Source organism: Lithobates pipiens, unplaced genomic scaffold (genome assembly GCF_037356315.1).
Source record: "Lithobates pipiens isolate NorthernLeopardFrog02 unplaced genomic scaffold, aLitPip1_a1.2 Scaffold_25, whole genome shotgun sequence".
Classification (NCBI taxonomy): domain Eukaryota; kingdom Metazoa; phylum Chordata; class Amphibia; order Anura; family Ranidae; genus Lithobates; species Lithobates pipiens.
This window is the reverse complement of record NW_027507787.1, coordinates 103677092-103688032: the sequence shown is the minus strand read 5'-3', so window position 1 is coordinate 103688032 and position 10941 is coordinate 103677092.

Here is a 10941-nt window from a genome sequence, read left to right as displayed (position 1 = left end):
AGTAGAGCTGCACAATTATTCATTCAAAAATTGTGATCTTGATTCAACCCCCCCTCCCGATCTCTATGCGCATTTCCCTGATTCATTCCCGTAACAAGTGCAGAAAGTTCTCTACTCACTCAGCTGTCAAAAAAACAGGTAGCTTGCCACATTTTTCACAAAATTGTCAGCGCTGGGAGATAACTATAAACATTGTAACATTTAGTACTTTTAGAGATGAAAGGGATGAACTTTGTGTAAATGAGGTCAGTTTAACCACTTAAAGATTAAACCTTTTTCTGACACTTGTTGCTTACAAGTTAAAATCAGTATTTTTTGCTAGAAAATTATTTAGAACTTCCAAACATTACATATATTTTTTTTAACAGAGCCTACACAATAAAATGGCGGTTGTTGCAATATTTTATGTCACATTGTATTTGTGCAGGGGTCTTTCAAGCACAGTTTTTTGGGAAAAAATACACTTCAACAAATAAAAAATAAATAGAAAAACAGTGACGCTAGCCCGATTTTTTTATATATTGTAAAAGATGATGTTACGCAGCGAGAATCGTGATCTTTATTTTAAGCAAAAAAAATCATGATTCTCATTTTAGCCAGAATCGTTCAGCTTTACTGCACAGATACACACTCTGACCTCTTGATAGGAGCCCACCTGACTCCTGGGATGAGAACTCGAGGCTACAAGTTTCCAGCAAAACCCAGACACAGGATTGAAGGTTAGCAGCCATCACCGAAAATCATGCTAGGTCTTATTTTCGGGGAAACAGGGTATGTGGGTTATATCGACATATCAGGTGCTGGACACTGGCACGCCCCTTAAGGCGTGAACTTCCCCCATGTAACCCCTCCCATTATTGGGAGTCCTCAGTTTTGTAGCCAAGCAATCAAAGTGTATAAGAAGAAGAAGGGAGGGACCTCTGTGTCCCCTGATGTACATCAAAGAAAAGGATTTTACAGGTAAGCTGTTTTAAAAATCCTATTTTCTTTTCTTACATCAGGGGACACAGAGCCATAGTAATAACTATGTGGGATGTCCCATAGCAATGGCAACTGAAGGGGGGAGACAGAATCAAGGAAACAGCAGGCCAGAGGACTCATACTGCAGTCTGCAGTGTATACTGTGCCCAAAGGCAATATCCTCATGACCTTTAATATCGATTTGAAAAAAACAGATAAACGTCTGAACCAAAGACCAAGTTGCGGTCTTACAGATCTTAGCCATAGAGGCCTAATAATGCACCACCCAAGAGGCACTAATCGCCCTGGATGAATGTGCTCTTAATATGAGAAGGAAGAATTTTCTTCTTTAAGCTGAAGCTTGATCAATCACTTGACAAATCCATTTGGAAAATAGTGGCTCTTGATGCTGCCTGTCCATATCTTGGACCCTCTGGCTGTACAAACAAAACCCGTGTTTTGCGAATCTCAGCGGTCGCATTTAAATAGATTCTGATCGCTCTTACTACATCAAGTGACTGTAGTGCTTTCTCTTCCCCAGATTAAGGCTTCTGGGGAGAAAAAGGGAAGAATAATATCTTGGTTTAAATGAAAACCTGTTACCACCTTTGGTAAGAATTCAGGATGAGGACATCAAACCACCTCCTCCTTATGCATGATGAAATATGGCTCTTACAAGACAGAGTCGTTAGTTCCAATACTCTTCTAGTAGAAGAAATGGCAAGCAAAAAAAGATTATCTTACTTGTCAAAGAACCAAGAGAATTTCTCGTAAGGTTCAAACGGCTGATTTAACAAAGCCGACAAGACCAATTTTAAATCCTAAGTATTTAGAGGTGCCTTGATATGGGGGATAAACTGTGTTACCCCCTGAATAAGCTACGCACCAAGAGTAGGAAGCAACAGGCCGTAGGAAAAGACATCGACATGGCCTGGATCTGGCTCTTGATAAAAGTCAAGACCAGCTTCATTTCAGATCACATAGGCAGGAATCCTGCCTATTGACATACTTCCTGGGGTGCCAACTCCTGGATCCATACCAAGAAACCTATGCCTTCCAGATTCTATAGGAAGTAATTGTGGAAGCCGGCTTCCTGGCATTAGTCAAAGTAGACACTACTGAAGGAGATCACCCACGATCTTTTATAGAGTCTTATCTTTATCTTTTTATAAACTCCTTGTCCATAAAGTTGGATGAAATACCGGACCTTGTGCAAGAAAGGTCTGGCTATAATGGCAGAGTCCAAAGGACTCCTACTGCCATCTTTATGATCTTGAAAAATTAAGATCTTCTGGGACCTGGCTGGGGTCACCAGAATCGCCTCTTCTTGTTCCTGCTTAATCCTGCGGACAAGGCGCGGAAGTATCAGAACTAGAGGAAAAGCATAGATCAGTGAAAACTGATCCCCTGGGAAGACTAATGCGTCTGTTCCTCCTGCTAGCGGACCCCTTGTTTGACATAAAGTTGTCGACCTTCTTTTTTTTTTTATCCAGAAAAAAAACTAGTATCCAGCCACGGCCCCCATAGTTTTTCAAATTTATCAGGGCAACCTCTATGCTGATAGACAATTTTTTCTATTCTCAGCGTATTACCAACTGTCAGGGAAATAGGCGCAATCTCACGAGGTACGTTCGTGTTAACGCGCGTCAGCGCCTACGGAAGCGTAAGGTAGTTTCAAGACGAACGGCCGACGCTACGTCTAACCAGGCGGGCATACGCGGTGTTGATACGAACACGCAACGTACTCGACGTAGCCGTACGATCGCCTCGACGCGCTCACGACGTGACCTGGGCACCTCGCCTATTTAAACGTTCGCCTGACAGTGCTGCACCGCTGGATTATTGTCAGCTCCCCTGTGTACCTGTACCCGTGATTTCTGCTATCCGATCTCCTGTGTACCGACCCGGCTTGCTCGACCTGCTCCTGTTGTTCTCCTGGCTCTTACTCCTGGCTTGTACCCGACGTTCCTTGTCTGCTCCCTGCACCCGATCCCGGCTTGGCTTGACTACTCTTCTGGACTTCTGCTGCTCCGCTCTTGGACTTCCTAGCACGGTTGCCCCCAGAGACTTGTTTACCCAGGCTCTTGTCCTCTGCTGCTGCTACCTGGCAACCTGTGCTACTGTGGGCACTGCATCCCTGTGTCATCTTCAGGGTTGTGCTGCACTCGGCCGCAAGGGGAGCCCTCTCAGCATCTCGGCCTCACTCCTGATCGTGACAGTATAATCCAGCCATGCCAGAGGCCGACAGAGGTGACTCCCCAATGGAGGCCATTTTACAAGAAGTTAAGGCCCTTACTCCAGCTATTCAGGAGCTCCAAGAAAGATATCTCTGGCTGAAGGAACACCTGCAGCACTCTTGAACCGCCCACCTCCTCTGGTCAAGTTCCTGTTTTTACAACTTCAACCTCTCCAGAACCACGAGTCCCAGCCCCAGAGCACTTTTATGGGGACCGAAGGAAATTCAGATCCTTCAAGAACTCATGTTTTCTTTACTTCTCCCTGCAACCTTAGACATTTTCTTCAGAAGCGACCAAGGTGGGGTTCACCATTTCACTGTTGAGGGACGATCCCCAGACGTGGGCCCATGGCCTGCTGGAACAATGCAGCCCTTCTGTGAATACCTTGGATCAGTTCTTCAAGGCTATGGCACGCCTGTATGATGACTCTTTTCGGACAGCAACAGCTGAAGCAACCTTGTACGAAATGAGATAGGCAGTCATAAACTAAAAGATGCGTAAATTCCAGAAAATGTACCATCGTTTTAAGACGCTATAACATTTGCACAAACCAATAAATATACACTTATTAACATTACCAAAGACATGTGGCTGAATACATTTTGACCTAAAAGTATGAATAAAATTGAGTTTATTGGATTTTTCTTATAACAAAAAGCAGAAAATATAATTTTCTTTCAATATTTTTTAGATTTTTCCGTTTATATCGCAAAAAAAAAAATTGCAGAGGCAATCAAATACCTAAAAAAAAAAAAAACCTCTCTATTTGTGGGGAAAAAAGGATGAACTACGTGACCCACACTGACCTACCTGACACACGCTGACATACCTGACATACATACACTGACCTACCTGACACACACTGACCTGGTCCCTGACATACAAACTCTGATTGACCTACCTGACCAGGAGGAGATAGACTTCATGTGTTCAGGTACTACAGCAGCAGCTCATCTGTGGTGCTGGTGTGCAAGGCAGCCAGAGAAGAGGAGAGCCGCCCGTCCAAGTGGCTCATTATGAAATACTTACCTTAGAACGAGGCCCCGACATCTGGCCCGATCCACGCCGAGGGAGCTGACATGCTCCCTCTGTGTTTCTTCCGGGTATCGCGGCTCCGGCGCTGTGAGTGGCCGGAGCCGCGATGTCGTCACTCCCACGCATGTGCGTGGGAGATTTCATTCCGGCCGGTCGGCCACTGCCGGATTTTCAGACCGAGAATCCCCTTGTGCGCATGCGCCGCTGCAGTCAGCGGTGCATACCGAGGGGAATATGTCCTAAACCGTACTGGTTTAGGAGATATTTTTTTTACCTACAGGTAAGCCTTATTATAGGCTTTCCTGTAGGTAAAAGTTAAAAAAATGAGTATACAACCACTTTAAGACACTACAGATTAGGGAATATGCCAGGGACTTGTATACTATTTGAGATCTTGACTTCAACCATAACAAAAACGCATTGCATAGACCTAGTTTTTCTGTCTTGTTATGCACATTTAGGGTGGTCATACACTATACAATCTCCTTAAGACCCCTTTCACACTGAGGCAGGTTTCAGACATTTTAGCACTAAAAATGGCCTCTAAAAAGTGCCTGGAATCTGCCTCCCATTCTGTGCATTGTGTGCTTTCACACTGGGGCAGTGCACTTGCGGGATGTTAGAAAAATTCCTCCAAGCAGCTTTTTTTGAGTGGCTTGGAAGCACTGTATTTAGCGCTTTCAAAATGCCCCTGCCCATTGAGTTTTACTTTTTCTACCTTTCCATTTTTAAATGCAACGCATAAACAGAGTGATCATTGCTGAGCTAGCAGTCTGTCAAAATTGACATGTCATGTGTGAAATGCACCTAACATTAACCACTTGCTTACTGTGCACTTAAACACCCTTCCTGCCAAGACCAATTTTCAGCTTTCGGTGCTCTCACACTTTGAATGACAATTACTCAGTCATGCAACACTGTACCCAAATGAATTTTTTGTCCTTTTTTTCCCACAAATAGAGCTTTCTTTTGGTGGTATTTGATCATCTCTGGGGTTTTTATTTTTTGTGCTATAAATGAAAAAAGACCAAAATTTTTGAAAAAAAACGCATATTTCTTTGTTTCTGTGACAGAATTATGCAAATTATACATTTTTCTTCATAAATTTTGGCCACAATTTATACTGCTACATATCTTTGGTAAAAAATAACCCAAATTAGTGGATATTATTTGGTCTTTGTGAAAGTTAGAGAGTCTACAAGCTGTGGTGCGAATCGCGCAAAATTGATCACATCTGATGTACTGGTGGCCTATCTCGCTTCTTGTGACCCGAACAAGCCAGGGAAGTACAAATACCCCCCAAATGACCCCTTTTTGGAAAGTAGACATCCCAAGATATTTAGTAAGAGGCATAGTGAGCTTTTTGATGTTGTCATTTTTTTTCCCACAATTCTTTGCAAAATTAAGATTTTTTATTTTTTTAAATTTTTCTCCACAAAATTGTCATTGGAATAGGTTATTTCTCTCACATGGCATGTGTATACAACAAATGACACCCCCAAAAAAATTCTGCTACTCCTCCTGAGTATTACAATACCACATGTGTGGGACTTTTTCACAGCCTGGCCACATAGAGAGGCCCAACATGCAGGGAGCGCCATCAGGTGTTCTAGGAGCATAAATTACACATCTAACTTGTTGACTACTTATTACACTTTTGAAGGCCCTGGAGCACCAGGACAATGACACGTAACACTGATGACAGATGGCACTGATACGTGGCAATGATGACACTTATACGTGGCACTGATGACACGTGGCACTGATGACAGATGGCACTAATATATGGCACTGATGACAGATGGCACTAATACGTGGCACTGATGACAGATGGCACCAATACGTGGCACTAATACGTGCCACCGATCACAGATGGCACTAATACGTGGCACCAATGACGCGTGACACTGATGACAGATGGCACTGATACGTGGCATTGATGACACGTGACACTGACAACAGATGGCACGTGACACTGACAGGTGGCACTGATGACAAATGGCACTGATACGTGGCACTGATGACAGATGGCACTAATATGTGGCACTGATGACAGATGGCACTATGTGGCACTGATGACAGATGGCACTGATACGTGGCACTGGGGACAAATGGCACTGACAACAGGTGGCACTGGGGACAGATAGCACTGACAACAGATGGCACTGGGGGCAGGTAGCACTGGGGTGGATGGCACTGGAGTGGATGGCACTAGATTTTGTTTTTGTGGGGAATGCTGGTATTTATGTGTTTGTTGTCATTCTTGTTGTCTGTGTTTTGCTTTTTCTTGCAGGTTTCGGTGATGAGGGTCATCATAGCAGCTGTAGCGGTGGTGTCTTTTGGTCTTTACTGGGGCAAAAGAAAACAGATGATGGAAATGTGGGGGGGAGCTCATAGCGATATGGGCCCCCTTTTGGTGTATCCCAGTGGAAGGGTAGGCTGGAATTACGGGATTTGGTGGCACTGCGGGAAAGGTGGTTGTCTCCGGGCTGATAAACGGCCGGAGGCCTGGTATGGTAAATGTGGTCCCACAGTGTAATGGTGGAGAATGTTATGTTTAAAAGGTGGAACGTGGTACCGTCAAAGACCAACTGACTGGGAGTTCTTTCAAATTGCCGTTACTAAACAGTGGTTATATATATATATTTAATAAAGTTATTTAAGTTATTGGTTTGAAGAGTTGTTAATAAAGGCTGCTATGGCCATTTATACTCCAAAACTCCTGTGTGGCCTGATTATTGGGATAGAGGGGGAGTTATATAGAGTAAAAGGTAATAAGAAATATATGAAAGGTGAAGGGAAAGGTTAAAGCCAAGGGTAAAAGTTCCTGTACTACTTCAATCTAGGGTTGCCACCTTTTCTTCAAGCCAAACCTGAACATTTTCACGGCGCATGGCAATTTTTTAGTAGTACACGCTATAGGATTGTAAAATACCTTGGGTTACCCAAAAAGAGTAGTAATGAAGTGTGCTACAGTGAACAGTTGCTATAGCCAAATTACATTAAAAGTGGGGGGACTTAAAGGGGCATGATTAAATAAAACAAAATCATTTAGTGTACCCATAAAATATGATTCGATTAATAAAAGAAATGTCAGTGAAAATAGCCTACCTTAAAAGTGGACACTGTCAGCCAGTAGAGCAGTGGACGGTGTCAGTAGGGCAGTGGACGGTGTCAATAGAGCAGTAAATGGTGTCAGTAGGGCAGTGGACAGTGTCAGTAGGGCAGGCAGTAGACAGTGTCAGTAGGGCAGGCAGTAGACAGTGTCAGTAAAGCAGTGGATGGTGTCAGTAGGGGCAGTAGACAGTGTCAGTAGAGCAGCGGACGGTGTCAGTAGAGCAGCGGACGGTGTCAGTAGAGCAGCGGACGGTGTCAGTAGAGCAGCGGACGGTGTCAGTAGAGCAGCGGACGGTGTCAGTAGAGCAGCGGACAGTGTCAGTAGAGCAGCGGACAGTGTCAGTAGGGCAGGCAGTAGACAGTGTCAGTAGGGCAGTAAATGGTGTCAGTAGAGCAGTGGACGGTGTCAATAGAGAAGTGGACGGTGCCAGTAGAGCAGTGGACGGTGTCAGTAGAGCAGCGGACGGTGTCAGTAGGGCAGGCAGTAGACAGTGTCAGTAGGGCAGTAAATGGTGTCAGTAGGGCAGTAAATGGTGTCAGTAGGGCAGCAGATGGTGTCAGTAGAGCAGCGGACGGTGTCAGTAGGGCAGGCAGTAGACAGTCAGTAGGGCAGGCAGTAGACAGTGTCAGTAGGGCAGTAAATGGTGTCAGTAGAGCAGTGGACGGTGTCAATAGAGCAGTAAATGGTGTCAGTAGAGCAGTAAATGGTGTCAGTAGAGCAGAGGACGGTGTCAGTAGAGCATTGGACAATGTCAGTAGGGCAGTGGACAGTGTCAGTAGGGCAGGCAGTAGATAATGTCAGTAAGGCAGTAAATGGTGTCAGTAGAGCAGTGGACGGTGTCAGTAGGGCAGTAAATGGTGTCAGTAGAGCAGTGGACGGTGTCAGTGGAGCAGTAAATGGTGTCAGTAGAGCAGAGGACGGTGTCAGTAGAGCAGTGGACGGTGTCAGTAGAGCAGTGGACGGTGTCAGTAGAGCAGTGGACGGTGTCAGTAGAGCAGTGGACGGTGTCAGTAGAGCAGTAAATGGTGTCAGTAGAGCAGTAAATGGTGTCAGTAGAGCAGAGGACGGTGTCAGTAGAGAAGTAAATGGTGTCAGTAGAGCAGTGGACGGTGTCAGTGGAGCAGTGGACGGTGTCAGTAGGGCAGTAAATGGTGTCAGTAGACCAGAGGACGGTGTCAGTAGAGCAGTAAATGGTGTCAGTAGAGAAGCGGACAGTGTCAGTAGAGCAGTGGACAGTGTCAGTAGAGCAGCGGACAGTGTCAGTAGAGCAGGCAGTAAATGGTGTCAATAGAGCAGTGGACGGTGTCAGTAGAGCAGTGGACGGTGTCAGTAGAGCAGTGGACGGTGTCAGTAGAGCAGTGGACGGTGTCAATAGAGCAGTGGATGGTGTCAATAGAGCAGTGGACAGTGTCAGTAGGGCAGTGGACAGTGTCAGTAGGGCAGGCAGTAGACAATGTCAGTAAGGCAGTACATCTGGCCATAGAATCTTGGTGGTCAGATTACGGGACTGTCCTGACAGGATTCAGTCTGACAGAGCCACGGCGGTGGTTTACATCAATCACCAGGGGAGTCGTGCAACCCAAAAAAAGAGGTGAATAATGTTCTAGCTTTGGCAGAACATAACACTCCTTGCCTAGCGGCAATTTTAATATTTCAGGTGTACTACTTGAGACGCCAACAATTATTTCTGGGAGAATGATCTCTTCACCTCGATATCTTCCTAGCAATATGTCAGATGGGGTTTCCTGACATGGAGCTATTCGTGTCCAGATTCATTAAGAAAGTCGACAACGGCCGTATCTTTGGGAGATACTGAGGCGTTTTGGCTTTGGCGCTGGGTACATATCCTGAGTACGGCTGCTTTATTACCACCCGAGCGTGGCCATTAGGGAGGCCGGTAGGCTATCTTTGTCATTCTGTCTTGGTCGAGGCCCTTTATCTCCCCTGCTGTTTGCCCTGGCAATAGAACCACTGGCCATTAGGATCAGGGAGCACAGAGGCATCACAGTTTTCTGCTATGGGGATAGACAGGAAAAGGTGATGCTTTATGCAGATGATACTATGATTTTGCTGGGGGACTCAGCACAGTCTCTGGATAACACGTTAGATACAGTGACCCGCTTTGGGGAGTTCTCTGGTCTTAGGATAAACTGGTCCAAATCCGCACTTATGCCTATAGATGAGCCACAACCACAGCAGGGGGGACAAGTGGGAGAGATCCCTATCGCCCTCCAGTTTAAATATCTGGGGATACAGGTGATGCCGCAAATCAGAGACTATGTTGCGCTAAACATTGCACCGCGGCTGAACAGGTTTCGCTCCAGGACTAAGACTTGGAATTTGCTGTGTATGTTGGCTGCAGGCAAGGTGAGCCTTATTAAAATGATCCTAATGCCCCAACTGTTATACATGTTGCACAACTCTCCTGTGGTGATCCCGCTGAAGACTTTTAGGATAGTGAACTCCATCTTTCGTGAGCTAATATGGAAAGGCCGACCCCCTAGGATTAAATTAGAGCATCTCCAACACCCAAAGGGGGATGGGGGGCTTGCGCTGCCGAACCCCTGGCTGTACTATTTAGCCTCTCAACTACAACATTTAATAGGCACTATGGCCCCTGAGAGTGACCCCACTGGCAGAGTCCCTAGCGCTTCTGAGGCCATCATGTTGTACACGGTGGACGGGGGATCTGTTCCGACTGCCCTGGAGGCTCAGGCCTTCGGCAAACCCCCCCAAAAAAGTTTCCCCACATATAACTTAATACAGAAAGTATGGAACAAAACCAAATATTTGCAGGGAGCTACGGGTATTAGTGAATACAGCCCTATCTGGGCTAATGAGTCATATCCTGAATTAGCAAAGCTGCAGCATAAGGCAAGGTGGCAGAGGAGGGGAGTGTTTTATCTAACGCAGATAATCAGTAATGGTCAACTGTTATCCTTTGATACTCTGAGAGCGAGATATCAACTCCCGGCACATATGTACTTTTATTATATGCAACTTAGGCATGCCTTTCTGGCCCAATCAAAGATTTCGGACCGGCAGCTGGAGGGATTGCCTCTTGTGTCCCAGCTTAAATCAGCTGCCAACTCAAAAGGATTTATCTCGCAGAGCTATGCTACCCTTTTAAGCAGGTTCTTGTTGAAACACCCCCTGCGGTTAAAAGGAAATGAGAATTAGATGTGGGACCCCTGGAAGATGAGCAGTGGGAGGAGGTGTTGCAATCGGTGGCAATCTGTTCGCTAAATGTGACGCATAGACTTACCCAACTGTACACCATACTGAGAATTTACTATACTCCCCATAGGCTACACTCTATGGGCCTTACACCCATACCGGTGTGTACCAGATGTAAAAAGGGATCACGGTGACTTACTACACATGTTGTGGCGATGCCCCAAACTTCATGTCTATTGGAGGGGGGTGAGGGGCACCCTGAGCACGGTGTTTCGGGTGTCAGTCCCCTGGGATCCTCGGTGTTGCATTCTGAACTTGCTGGATGAGTTGGACTGGGAATGGCATACTAGAGAGGCTCTGACCAGGGCACTCTTTATTGCCCGCAAGTTGATAATGCTCCACTGGAAATCGGAC